At 43.6% G+C, this 12,406-nt stretch overlaps 1 protein-coding gene across 6 annotated transcripts in view; it reads right to left on the reverse strand.

The window, feature by feature from the left end:
- The window catches only part of ARAP1 (ArfGAP with RhoGAP domain, ankyrin repeat and PH domain 1), a 340,068-nt gene that overhangs the window by 91,963 nt on the left and 235,699 nt on the right, over nucleotides 1–12,406 (reverse strand). The gene's annotated exons all lie outside the window — the stretch shown is intronic.

Consider the following 12,406-nt stretch of genomic DNA (forward strand, 5'->3'; position numbering starts at 1 on the left):
ATTATAGTAGTTATATTCGTGTACATAGCGGTAGTATTATAGTAGTTATATTCTTGTACATAGGAGCAGTATTATAGTAGTTATATTCTTGTACATAGGAGCAGTATTATAGTAGTTATATTCATGTACATAGTGGCAGTATTATAGTAGATATATTCTTGTACATAGGAGCAGTATTATAGTAGTTATATTCTTGTACATAGCGGTAGTATTATAGTAGTTATATTCTTGTACATAGGAGCAGTATTATAGTAGTTATATTCGTGTACATAGCGGCAGTATTATAGTAATTATATTCTTGTACATAGGGGGCAGTATTATAGTAGTTATATTCTTGTACATGGGGCCGTATTATAGTAGTTATATTCTTGTACAAAGGGGCAGTATTATAGTAGTTATATTCTTGTACATAGGAGCAGTATTATAGTAGTTCTATTCTTGTACATAGGGGCAGTATTATAGTAGTCATATTCTTGTACATAGGGGCAGTATTATAGTAGTTATATTCTTGTACATAGGAGGCAGTATTATAGTAGTTATATTCTTGTACATAGGGGCAGTATTATAGTAGTTATATTCTTGTACATAGGAGCAGTATTATAGTAGTTATATTCGTGTACATAGCGGTAGTATTATAGTAGTTATATTCTTGTACATAGGAGCAGTATTATAGTAGTTATATTCGTGTACATAGCGGCAGTATTATAGTAGTTATATTCTTGTACATAGGAGGCAGTATTATAGTAGTTATATTCTTGTACATAGGGGCAGTATTATAGTAGTTATATTCTTGTACATAGGAGCAGTATTATAGTAGTTATATTCGTGTACATAGCGGCAGTATTATAGTAATTATATTCTTGTACATAGGGGGCAGTATTATAGTAGTTATATTCTTGTACATGGGGCCGTATTATAGTAGTTATATTCTTGTACATGGGGCCGTATTATAGTAGTTATATTCTTGTACATAGGGGCAGTATTATAGTAGTTATATTCTTGTACATAGGAGGCAGTATTATAGTAGTTATATTCTTGTACATAGGGGCAGTATTATAGTAGTTATATTCTTGTACATAGGAGCAGTATTATAGTAGTTATATTCGTGTACATAGCGGTAGTATTATAGTAGTTATATTCTTGTACATAGGAGCAGTATTATAGTAGTTATATTCGTGTACATAGCGGCAGTATTATAGTAATTATATTCTTGTACATGGGGGCAGTATTATAGTAGTTATATTCTTGTACATACTGTAGGAGCAGTATTATAGTAGTTATATTCTTGTACATAGGGGCAGTATTATAGTAGTTATATTCTTGTATATAGGGGCAGTATTATAATAGTTTTATTCTTGTACATAGGAGCAGTATTATAGTAGTTATTTTCTTGTACATAGGAGCAGTATTATAGTAGTTATATTCTTGTACATAGGGGCAGTATTATAGTAGTTATATTCTTGTACATAGGAGCAGTATTATAGTAGTTCTATTCTTGTACATAGGGGCAGTATTATAGTAGTTATATTCTTGTACATAGGGGCAGTATTATAGTAGTTATATTCTTGTACATAGGAGGCAGTATTATAGTAGTTATATTCTTGTACATAGGGGCAGTATTATAGTAGTTATATTCTTGTACATAGGAGCAGTATTATAGTAGTTATATTCGTGTACATAGCGGTAGTATTATAGTAGTTATATTCTTGTACATAGGAGGCAGTATTATAGTAGTTATATTCTTGTACATAGGGGACAGTATTATAGTAATTATATTCTTGTATATAGGGGCAGTATTATAATAGTTTTATTCTTGTATATAGGGGCAGTATTATAATAGTTTTATTCTTGTATATAGGGGCAGTATTATAGTAGTTATATTCTTGTATATAGGGGCAGTATTATAGTAGTTATATTCTTGTACATAGGAGCAGTATTATAGTAGTTATATTCTTGTATATAGGGGCAGTTGTTATGCACTGGTGGTTTAGGAGCAACATGGGACGAACTCTGAAGGAAGTGGTACCTGTACTGACCGCAGTCCCTAAGCTCAACACAACACTAGAAGTAGCCGTGGGGTGCTCCTGACACTCCCTAGGCACCTCCTCAAAGCCTGAGAACTAACTACCCCTAAAGATAGAAACAGGAAAACTATCTTGCCTCAGAGAAAATCCCCAAAGGATAGATAGCCCCCCACAAGAAATGACTGTGAGTGGAGAGGGAAAAGACATACACAGAATGAAACCAGGATGCAGCACAGGAGGCCAGTCTAGCTAAATAGATAGGACAGGAAAGAATACTGTGCGGTCAGTATTAAAAACTACAAAAATCCACACAGAGTTTACAAAAATCTCCACACCTGACTAAAGGTGTGGAGGGTAAATCTGCTTCCCAGAGCTTCCAGCTTAACTGAATTAATCCATACAGACAAGCTGGACAAAAACATAGAAAGCACAGAACGAATAAGTCCACAACCCGTGGAGAGAAAAGAGCAAGCAAGAACTTAACTTTGCTGAACTGGTCAGGATATCAGGGAAATCCAAGAGAGATGTGAATCCAACCAGGAACCATTGACAAGTGGCACAGGCTGAAGAGAGAGCCAGGCATAAATAGCCGAGCAGAAAGACAATCAGTGGAAGCAGCTGCAGACAGCTAAATCCAAGGAGCAGCCATACCACTTAAAACCACCGGAGGGAGCCCAAGAGCAGAACTCACAAACGTGCCACTTACAGCCACCGGAGGGAGCCCAAGAGCGGAATTCACAACAGGCAGTATTATAATAGTTTTATTCTTGTATATAGGGGCAGTATTATAGTAGTTATATTCTTGTATATAGGGGCAGTATTATAGTAGTTATATTCCTGTACATAGGAGCAGTATTATAGTAGTTATATTCTTGTACATAGGGGCAGTATTATAGTAGTTATATTCTTGTACATAGGGGCAGTATTATAGTAGTTATATTCTTGTACATAGGGGCAGTATTATAGTAGTTATATTCTTGTATATAGGGGCAGTATTATAGTAGTTATATTCCTGTACATAGGAGCAGTATTATAGTAGTTATATTCTTGTACATAGGGGCTGTATTATAGTAGTTATATTCTTGTACATAGGGGCAGTATTATAGTAGTTATATTCTTGTACATAGGGGCAGTATTATAGTAGTTATATTCTTGTACATAGGAGCAGTATTATAGTAGTTATATTCTTGTACATAGGGGGCATTATTATAGTAGTTATATTCTTGTACATAGGAGCAGTATTATAGTAGTTATATTCTTGTACATAGGGAGCAGTATTATAGTAGTTATATTCTTGTACATAGGAGCAGTATTATAGTAGTTATATTCTTGTACATAGGAGTAGTATTATAGTAGTTATATTCTTGTACATAGGGGGCAGTATTATAGTAGTTATATTCTTGTACATAGGGGCAGTATTATAGTAGTTATATTCTTGTACATAGGGAGCAGTATTATAGTAGTTATATTCTTGTACATAGGGAGCAGTATTATAGTAGTTATATTCTTGTACATAGGGGGCAGTATTATAGTAGTCATATTCTTGTACATAGGGGGCAGTATTATAGTAGTTATATTCTTGTACATAGGGAGCAGTATTATAGTAGTTATATTCTTGTACATAGGAGCAGTATTATAGTAGTTATATTCTTGTACATAGGAGCAGTATTATAGTAGTTATATTCTTGTACATAGGAGCAGTATTATAGTAGTTATATTCTTGTACATAGGAGCAGTATTATAGTAGTTATATTCTTGTACATAGGAGTAGTATTATAGTAGTTATATTCTTGTACATAGGGGCAGTATTATAGTAGTTATATTCTTGTACATGGAGCAGTATTATAGTAGTTATATTCTTGTACATAGGAGCAGTATTATAGTAGTTATATTCTTGTATATAGGGGCAGTATTATAGTAGTTATATTCTTGTACATAGGAGCAGTATTACAGTAGTTATGTTCTTGTACATAGGAGCAGTATTATAGTAGTTATATTCTTGTACATAGGAGTAGTATTATAGTAGTTATATTCTTGTACATAGGGGGCAGTATTATAGTAGTTATATTCTTGTACATGGAGCAGTATTATAGTAGTTATATTCTTGTACATAGGAGCAGTATTATAGTAGTTATACTCTTGTATATAGGGGCAGTATTATAGTAGTTATATTCTTGTACATAGGAGCAGTATTATAGTAGTTATACTCTTGTATATAGGGGCAGTATTATAGTAGTTATATTCTTGTACATAGGGGCAGTATTATAGTAGTTATACTCTTGTATATAGGGGCAGTATTATAGTAGTTATACTCTTGTACATAGGAGCAGTATTATAGTAGTTATATTCTTATACATAGGAGCAGTATTATAGTAGTTATACTCTTGTATATAGGGGCAGTATTATAGTAGTTATATTCTTGTACAAAGGAGCAGTATTATAGTAGTTATACTCTTGTATATAAGGGCAGTATTATAGTAGTTATATTCTTGTACATAGGGGCAGTATTATAGTAGTTATATTCTTGTATATAGGGGCAGTATTATAGTAGTTATATTCTTGTACATAGCACCCAACCTGCCACAAGGGAAAATGACAAAACAAATGGGACAGGGGGGCGCTATTGCACTGAGGCCAATAGAAAGTGCATCAGACGAGCAGTGGTTAAACATGGTACTGCAGCACGCAGAATACGACCTCAGCACATTTTTCAGTTTCGTTGTGTCTGCAATCTGTCAGAAAATCGCTAATAATGCACATTTTCACATTCTCCACCCTTTTTTTGCAGTTTTGTTTGTGAACTACAGGACTGAGGGTCCGTGTGTAATTTAGACAAACCTCTGAGGATTTGGGTTATATTCAGGGAGGTAGACAAACCTGGAGCAGACCAATGTTTTCTGCTAAAAAAATGAAGTTCTAAAAAAAGTTTGGCAAATTTTACATTGTCGATGTGTTTCAATACCTTAACATTAGCAAGATCTCTGCTTCATGTCAGTGAACCGTAAAAAAAAAAATCTGACAAAATCTGCACAGACCCTAGACAGCGTAGGGTCAGTCTGCACGATGCTCCGCGGCATTGACCGCTGCACCTGTCTCTCTCCTGTCCCACTTTACAGAAGATGGAGCTGGCCCTTTAATGGTCAATTCTGCAGAATAGTCGTGAAATCAGCAGCAATTGATTGTGCATTAAGCTCGTCCGGAGCGGAACATGAATCTGACAGTCACGGTGACATAGTCAAGTCCATGATTGGAATGAAGGACCAAGATATGAGAATGATCAGACACAGAACCCAATGGATGAAGTGTGAGCTCTCGTCATACAGATCAGAAAACAAATTATCTCTGGTGCAACTGCAAAACGTGTCTGGAATCGTCGCCCTGGCAAACATAAACTGTGCTGCCGACCGATGGGACGCCGGAAATACAACCGCAGAGCATCGAACCCCCAAAACACTGACACAAAGAAAGAATTCATGACATACAAACAAAAACTTAATAGAACTAGAAGGCCCAGCAAAGTCTATTACTGGCTAATTGCTAAATACATGTGCACTGCAGAAAGCAGCAGAGAGTTCACTACAGACACAGGTTTTACCTCCCGGAGGATTGGAGTTCTCCTTGACAAAGTTCCCGCACAGACCCCAAGATATGAGTATCGGAAATGGGGATTACAGTGGTGGTGCACCTGCGCTAGTGACCAGGGGTGAAACACAAGTCAGTAAAATACTCTGCTACAATCCTCAGAGGTGCGGATGATGAAAAGAGTGCTCTTGGATAATCCTCAGGGGAGTAGATGATGAGCAGAGTGCACTGTGATAATCCTCAGGGGAGTAGTTCATCAGCAGAGTGCACTGTGATAATCCTCAGGGGAGTAGATGATGAGCAGAGTGCACTGGGATAATCCTCAGGGGAGTAGATGATGAGCAGAGTGCACTGTGATAATCCTCAGGGGAGTAGATGATGAGCAGAGTGCACTGGGATAATCATCAGGGGAGTAGATGATGAACAGAGTGCACTGTGATAATCCTCAGCGGAGTAGATGATGAGTAGAGTGCACTGTGATAATCCTCAGGGGAGTAGATGATGAGCAGAGTTGACTGTGATAATCCTCAGGGGAGCTGATGATGAGTAGAGTCCACTGTGATAACCCTCAGGGGAGCAGATTATGAGTAGAGTGCACTGATAATCCTCAAAGGTGCAGATGAGGAACAGAGTGCACTGTGATAATCCTCAGGGGAGCAGATGATGAGCAGAGTGCACTGTGATAATCCTTAGGGGAGCAGATGATGAGCAGAGTGCACTGTGATAATCCTCAGGGGAGTAGATGATGAGCAGAGTGCACTGGGATAATCCTCAGGGGAGTAGATGATGAACAGAGTGCACTGTGATAATCCTCAGGGGAGTAGATGATGAAGAGAGTGCACTGTGATAATCCTCAAGGGAGTAGATGATGAACAGAGTGCACTGTGATAATCCTCAGGGGAGCAGATGATGAGCAGAGTGCACTGTGATAATCCTCAGGGGAATAGATGATGAGCAGAGTGCACTGTGATAATCCTCAGGGGAGTAGATGATGAGCAGAGTGCACTGTGATAATCCTCAGGGGAGTAGATGATGAAGAGAGTGCACTGTGATAATCCTCAGGGGAGCAGATGATGAGCAGAGTGCACTGTGATAATCCTCAGGGGAGTAGATCATGAACAGAGTACACTACAATCCTCAAGGGAGTAGATGATGAACAGAGTGCACTGTGATAATCCTCAGAGGAGTAGATGATGAGCAGAGTGCACTGTGATAATCCTCAGGGGAGTAGATGATGAAGAGAGTGCACTGTGATAATCCTCAGGGGAGTAGATCATGAACAGAGTACACTACAATCATCAAGGGAGTAGATGATGAACAGAGTGCACTGTGATAATCCTCAGAGGAGTAGATGATGAACAGAGTGCATTGTAATAATCCTTAGGGGAGTAGATAAGGAGAAGAGTGTACTATAATCCTCAGGGGAATAGATTATGAACAGAGTGCACTGTGATCATCCTCAGGGGTGTATATGATGAGCAGAGAGCACTATAATCCTCAGGGGAGTAGATGATGAACAGATTGCACTATAATCCTCAGGGGTGTAGCTGGAGAATAGAGTGCACTGTGATAATCTTCAGGTGTGTATATGCAGTAAAGGGTGCACTGTGAAAATCCTCAGAGGTGTAGATGATGAACAGGGTGCATGTGATAATCCTCAGGGGTGTAGATGATGAACAGGGTGCATGTGACAATCCTCAGGGGTATACATGAAGTACAGAGTGCTCTTTGAGTCTTCAGAGGTGTAGATGGAGAACAGAGTGCACTATAATCTGCAGGGGAGGATATGGAGTACAGGGTGCAATGTGATAATCCTCAAGGGGTTAGATAGACTGCAGGGTGCACTATAATCCTCAGGGGTGTAGACCGAAAACAGGGTACACTGTGATAATCCTCAGGGGTGTGGATGGAGAACTGCGTTCACGGTCATAATCCTGAGGCGTGTAGATGAAAAACAGTGTGCAGTGCACTACTAATCTCAGGGATGTAGATTATGAACATAGTACTCTGGAATAGTCATCAGAGGTGCAGATAAATGGAAAACAGATTGCACTGTGATAGTCTTCAGGGGTGAAGATGATGAACAGAGTGCAATGCGAGAGTCCTCAGGGGCGTGGAGGGTGAAGTTTGCATTGTGATAGTCCTTAGGGGTGTAAATGGTGAGCACAGTGGTCTAGTCTTCAGCACAGTGGTCTAGTCTTCAGCACAGTGGTCTAGTCTTCAGGAGTGTAGACCGTGCACTGAGTCCTCAGGGGTGTAGATGATGAGCAGAACTCAACTTAGTCCTCAGGGGGTTTTTAGTCCTCAAGGATTGCAGAAAATAGAGTGCACCACAGCAGTCCTCAGGGATTTAGTGGATTATTGGTGATAGTCCTCATGGTTGCAGGTGGTGTGAAGAGGGCACCCATGTGTGCAGAGACTGAAGACTGATCTGTGGTGGTCCGCAGGGGTGAGGCTGGTGAACAGAGTGCTTGTCGACAATCCTCAGGACTGTAGATGGTGACCAGTCCTCAGTAAGGTCCTCAGGGGTTGTAGATATTGTGTAGTTGGGTAACTGGTGTCCAGTGAGAAAAGTGACAAGGAATGCCAGTGATCAGGGGTGGAATGATCGTGAAATAACTAGTATGGTACAAGAAGCAATGAGATGAGTAATGATAGTGAGCAATGAGTGCAGAGATCGGGCGCAGCAGTGAGTGTGACCAGAGTGCAGGGACCTGGCGCAGCAGTGAGTGTGAGCAGAGTGCAGAGATCGGGCGCAGCAGTGAGTGTGACCAGAGTGCAGAGATCGGGCGCAGCAGTGAGTGTGACCAGAGTGCAGGGACCTGGCGCAGCAGTGAGTGTGAGCAGAGTGCAGAGATCGGGCGCAGCAGTGAGTGTGACCAGAGTGCAGGGACCTGGCGCAGCAGTGAGTGTGAGCAGAGTGCAGAGATCGGGCGCAGCAGTGAGTGTGAGCAGAGTGCAGAGATCGGGCGCAGCAGTGAGTGTGACCAGAGTGCAGGGACCTGGCGCAGCAGTGAGTGTGAGCAGAGTGCAGAGATCGGGCGCAGCAGTGAGTGTGACCAGAGTGCAGGGACCTGGCGCAGCAGTGAGTGTGAGCAGAGTGCAGAGATCGGGCGCAGCAGTGAGTGTGAGCAGAGTGCAGAGATCGGACGCAGCAGTGAGTGCGAGCAGAGTGCAGAGATCGGGCACAGCAGTGAGTGTGACCAGAGTGCAGGGACCTGGCGCAGCAGTGAGTGTGAGCAGAGTGCAGAGATCGGGCGCAGCAGTGAGTGTGAGCAGAGTGCAGAGATCGGGCGCAGCAGTGAGTGTGACCAGAGTGCAGGGACCTGGCGCAGCAGTGAGTGTGAGCAGAGTGCAGAGATCGGGCGCAGCAGTGAGTGTGACCAGAGTGCAGGGACCTGGCGCAGCAGTGAGTGTGAGCAGAGTGCAGAGATCGGGCGCAGCAGTGAGTGTGAGCAGAGTGCAGAGATCGGGCGCAGCAGTGAGTGTGACCAGAGTGCAGGGACCTGGCGCAGCAGTGAGTGTGAGCAGAGTGCAGAGATCGGGCGCAGCAGTGAGTGTGACCAGAGTGCAGGGACCTGGCGCAGCAGTGAGTGTGAGCAGAGTGCAGAGATCGGGCGCAGCAGTGAGTGTGAGCAGAGTGCAGAGATCGGGCGCAGCAGTGAGTGTGAGCAGAGTGTAGAGATCGGGCGCAGCAGTGAGTGTGACCAGAGTGCAGGGACCTGGCGCAGCAGTGAGTGTGAGCAGAGTGCAGAGATCGGACGCAGCAGTGAGTGCGAGCAGAGTGCAGAGATCGGGCGCAGCAGTGAGTGCGAGCAGAGTGCAGAGATCGGGCGCAGCAGTGAGTGTGAGCAGAGTGCAGGGACCTGGTGCAGCAATGAGAGTAGATCGGAGGCAGTGAGTGCGAGATCAGAGACCTGGCGCAGCAGCAGCCAGTGTGCGAGCTGTGTGCACAGATGCTGGACCCCGCTCAGTGACTCACCAGCTCTTCCCACTTTTGGGTGATGTCAGTGGGACTCTCATCTGCAGCCTCAGATTGGGCCTCGCCTATAGGAGGGGTACCTCTCCCTAACACAACAAAAGTCAGCATGGCCCATTTCACTTAACCCCTCCACTGCCTGCCCTGCCCCATTTATAGTCTGAAAGGTCTTAAAGGGATTCAACATGAAGAAAAGCTGTTATTCCCAGTTATCAGCCATTACTGGGCAGGAGACTGTAGTGCAGGAGATTACAGGGAACACTAAAATCCCACATCCTAGATATCTCTGAATGAAATATTCCAGTTGTAAGGCAATGTGCACACTTTCAGGAATGTCTGCAGAATTTTCCTGAGCAAAACCTGACTCCCCGCGCAGGAAATCCACTCACGTTTTTTTTTTTGCAGATTTTTCACGCTTTTTCTGGAGCTTCCCAATGCAATAATATAGCAGCAAAAACGCGAAAAATCTGCATAATTAATGAACATGCTATGTTGCATGTGCATAAAAATTGCGGAATGCATTAAAAATGATGGGATGCCTAATGTAAGCGTTTTATAGCGGAAAACTGCAAAAAAAAAAACGCGAAAAATCCTGAACGTGGGCACACTGCCTAAATCTTTATTCATTACATAGTGAAATGTGTTGAGAACAATAAAACCTAAAAATTATCAACGTAAATCACAACTAATATTCCCACTGAGGTCTGGAGTTGTAATGATGCTCAAAATCAAAGTGGAAAATGAAGTTACAGGCTGATCCACCTTCAGTGGAAATGCCTCATGACAAGGAAATGATGCTCAGTAGTGTGTGTGGCCTTCACGTGCCTGTATGACCTCCCTACGTCTGGGCATGCTCCTGATGAGGTGGCCGATGGTCTCCTGAGGGATTTCCTCCCAGACCTGGACTAAAGCATCTGCCAACTCCTGGACAGTCTGTGGTGCAACGTGACGGTGGATGGAGCGAGACCTGATGTCCCAGATGTGCTCAATCAGATTCAGGTCTGGGGAACGGGCGGCCAGTCCATAGCTTCAGTGCCTTCATCTTGCAGGAACTGCTGACACACTCCAGCCACATGAGGTCTGGCATTGTCCTGCATTAGGAGGAACCCAGGGCCAACCGCACCAGCATATGGTCTCGCAAGGGGTCTGAGGATCTCATCTCGGTACCTATTGTGTTGTGAATTCTGTGGCAGAGCTCCCTCCTGTGGTCACAAGTGGTACTTCGGCTGGTTCTCTCTGTGAGCTTCCGTTGGTGGAAGAAAGTGGTACTGCGGCTTCTGAGTTTCCTTCCTCAGGTGATGTGGTGAAGTCGTTAGGTGCTGCTCTATTTAACTCCACCTAGTGCTTTGATCCTGGCCTCCAGTCAATGTTCTAGTATTGGACCTGTTTCCTCCTGGATCGTTCCTGTGGCCTGCTGCTCTGCATAGCTAAGTTACTCTTTGCTATTTGTTTGCTGTTTTTTTTCTGTCCAGCTTGTCTATTTGTTTTTTACTGCTTGCTGGAAGCTCTGGGACGCAGAGGGTGTACCTCCGTGCCGTTAGTTCGGTACAGAGGGTCTTTTTGCCCCCTTTGCGTGGTTTTTGTAGGGTTTTGTGTTGACCGCAAAGTTACCTTTCCTATCCTCGTTCTGTTCAGAAAGTCGGGTCTCACTTTGCTAAATCTATTTCATCTCTACGTTTGTCTTTTCATCTTAACTCACAGTCATTATATGTGGGGGGCTGCCTTTTCCTTTGGGGTATTTCTCTGAGGCAAGGTAGGCTTATTTTCTATCTTCAGGCTAGCTAGTTTCTCAGGCCGTGCCGAGTTGCATAGGGAGCGTTATGCGCAATCCACGGCTGCCTCTAGTGTGGTTGGAGAGGATTAGGGATTGCGGTCAGCAGAGTTCCCACGTCTCAGAGCTCGTTCTTGTTTTTTGGGTTATTGCCAGGTCACTGTATGTGCGCTGACCTCTATGTCCATTGTGGTACTGAATTACCTTTCATAACACTATTGGCAGTCAGGCTACCTCTGGCGAGCACATGGAGGGCTGTGTAGCCCTCCAAAGAAATGCCACCCCACACCATTACTGACCCACTGCCAAACCGGTCATGCTGAAGGATGTTACAGGCAGCAGATCGCTCTCCACGGCGTCTCCAGACTCTGTCACGCCTGTCACATGTGCTCAGTGTGAACCTGCTTTCATCTGTGAAGAGCACAGGGCGCCAGTGGTGAATTTGCCAATCCTGGTGTTCTGTGGCAAATGCCAAGCGTCCTGCACGGTGTTGGGCTGTGAGCACAACCCCCATCTGTGGATGTCGGGCACTCAGACCATCCTCATGGAGTCGGTTTCTAACCAATTGTTCAGACACATGCACATTTGTGGCCTGCTGGAGGTCATTTTGCAGGGCTCTGGCAGTGCTCCTCCTGTTCCTCCTTGCACAAAGGCTGAGGTAGCGGTCCTGCTGCTGGGTTGTTGCCCTCCTACGGCCCCCTCCATCTCTCCTGGTTTACTGGTCTTTCTCCTGGTAGCGCCTCCAGCCTCTGTAGACTACGCTGACAGACACAGCAAACCTTCTTGCCACAGCTCGCATTGATGTGCCATCCTGGATGAGCTGCACTACCTGAGCCTCTTGTGTGGGTTGTAGAGTCCGTCTCATGCTACCACGAGGGTGAAAGCACAACCAACATTCAAAAGTGACCAAAACATCAGCCAGAAAGCATTGGTACTGAGATGCGGTCTGTGGTCCCCACCTGCAGAATCACTCCTTTATTGAGGGGGTCTTGATAATTGCCAATAATTTCCGTCTGTTGTCTATTCCATTTACACAACAGCATGTGAAAT

This window comes from Ranitomeya imitator, chromosome 3, assembly GCF_032444005.1.
Source record: "Ranitomeya imitator isolate aRanImi1 chromosome 3, aRanImi1.pri, whole genome shotgun sequence".
Taxonomy (NCBI): Eukaryota; Metazoa; Chordata; class Amphibia; order Anura; family Dendrobatidae; genus Ranitomeya; species Ranitomeya imitator.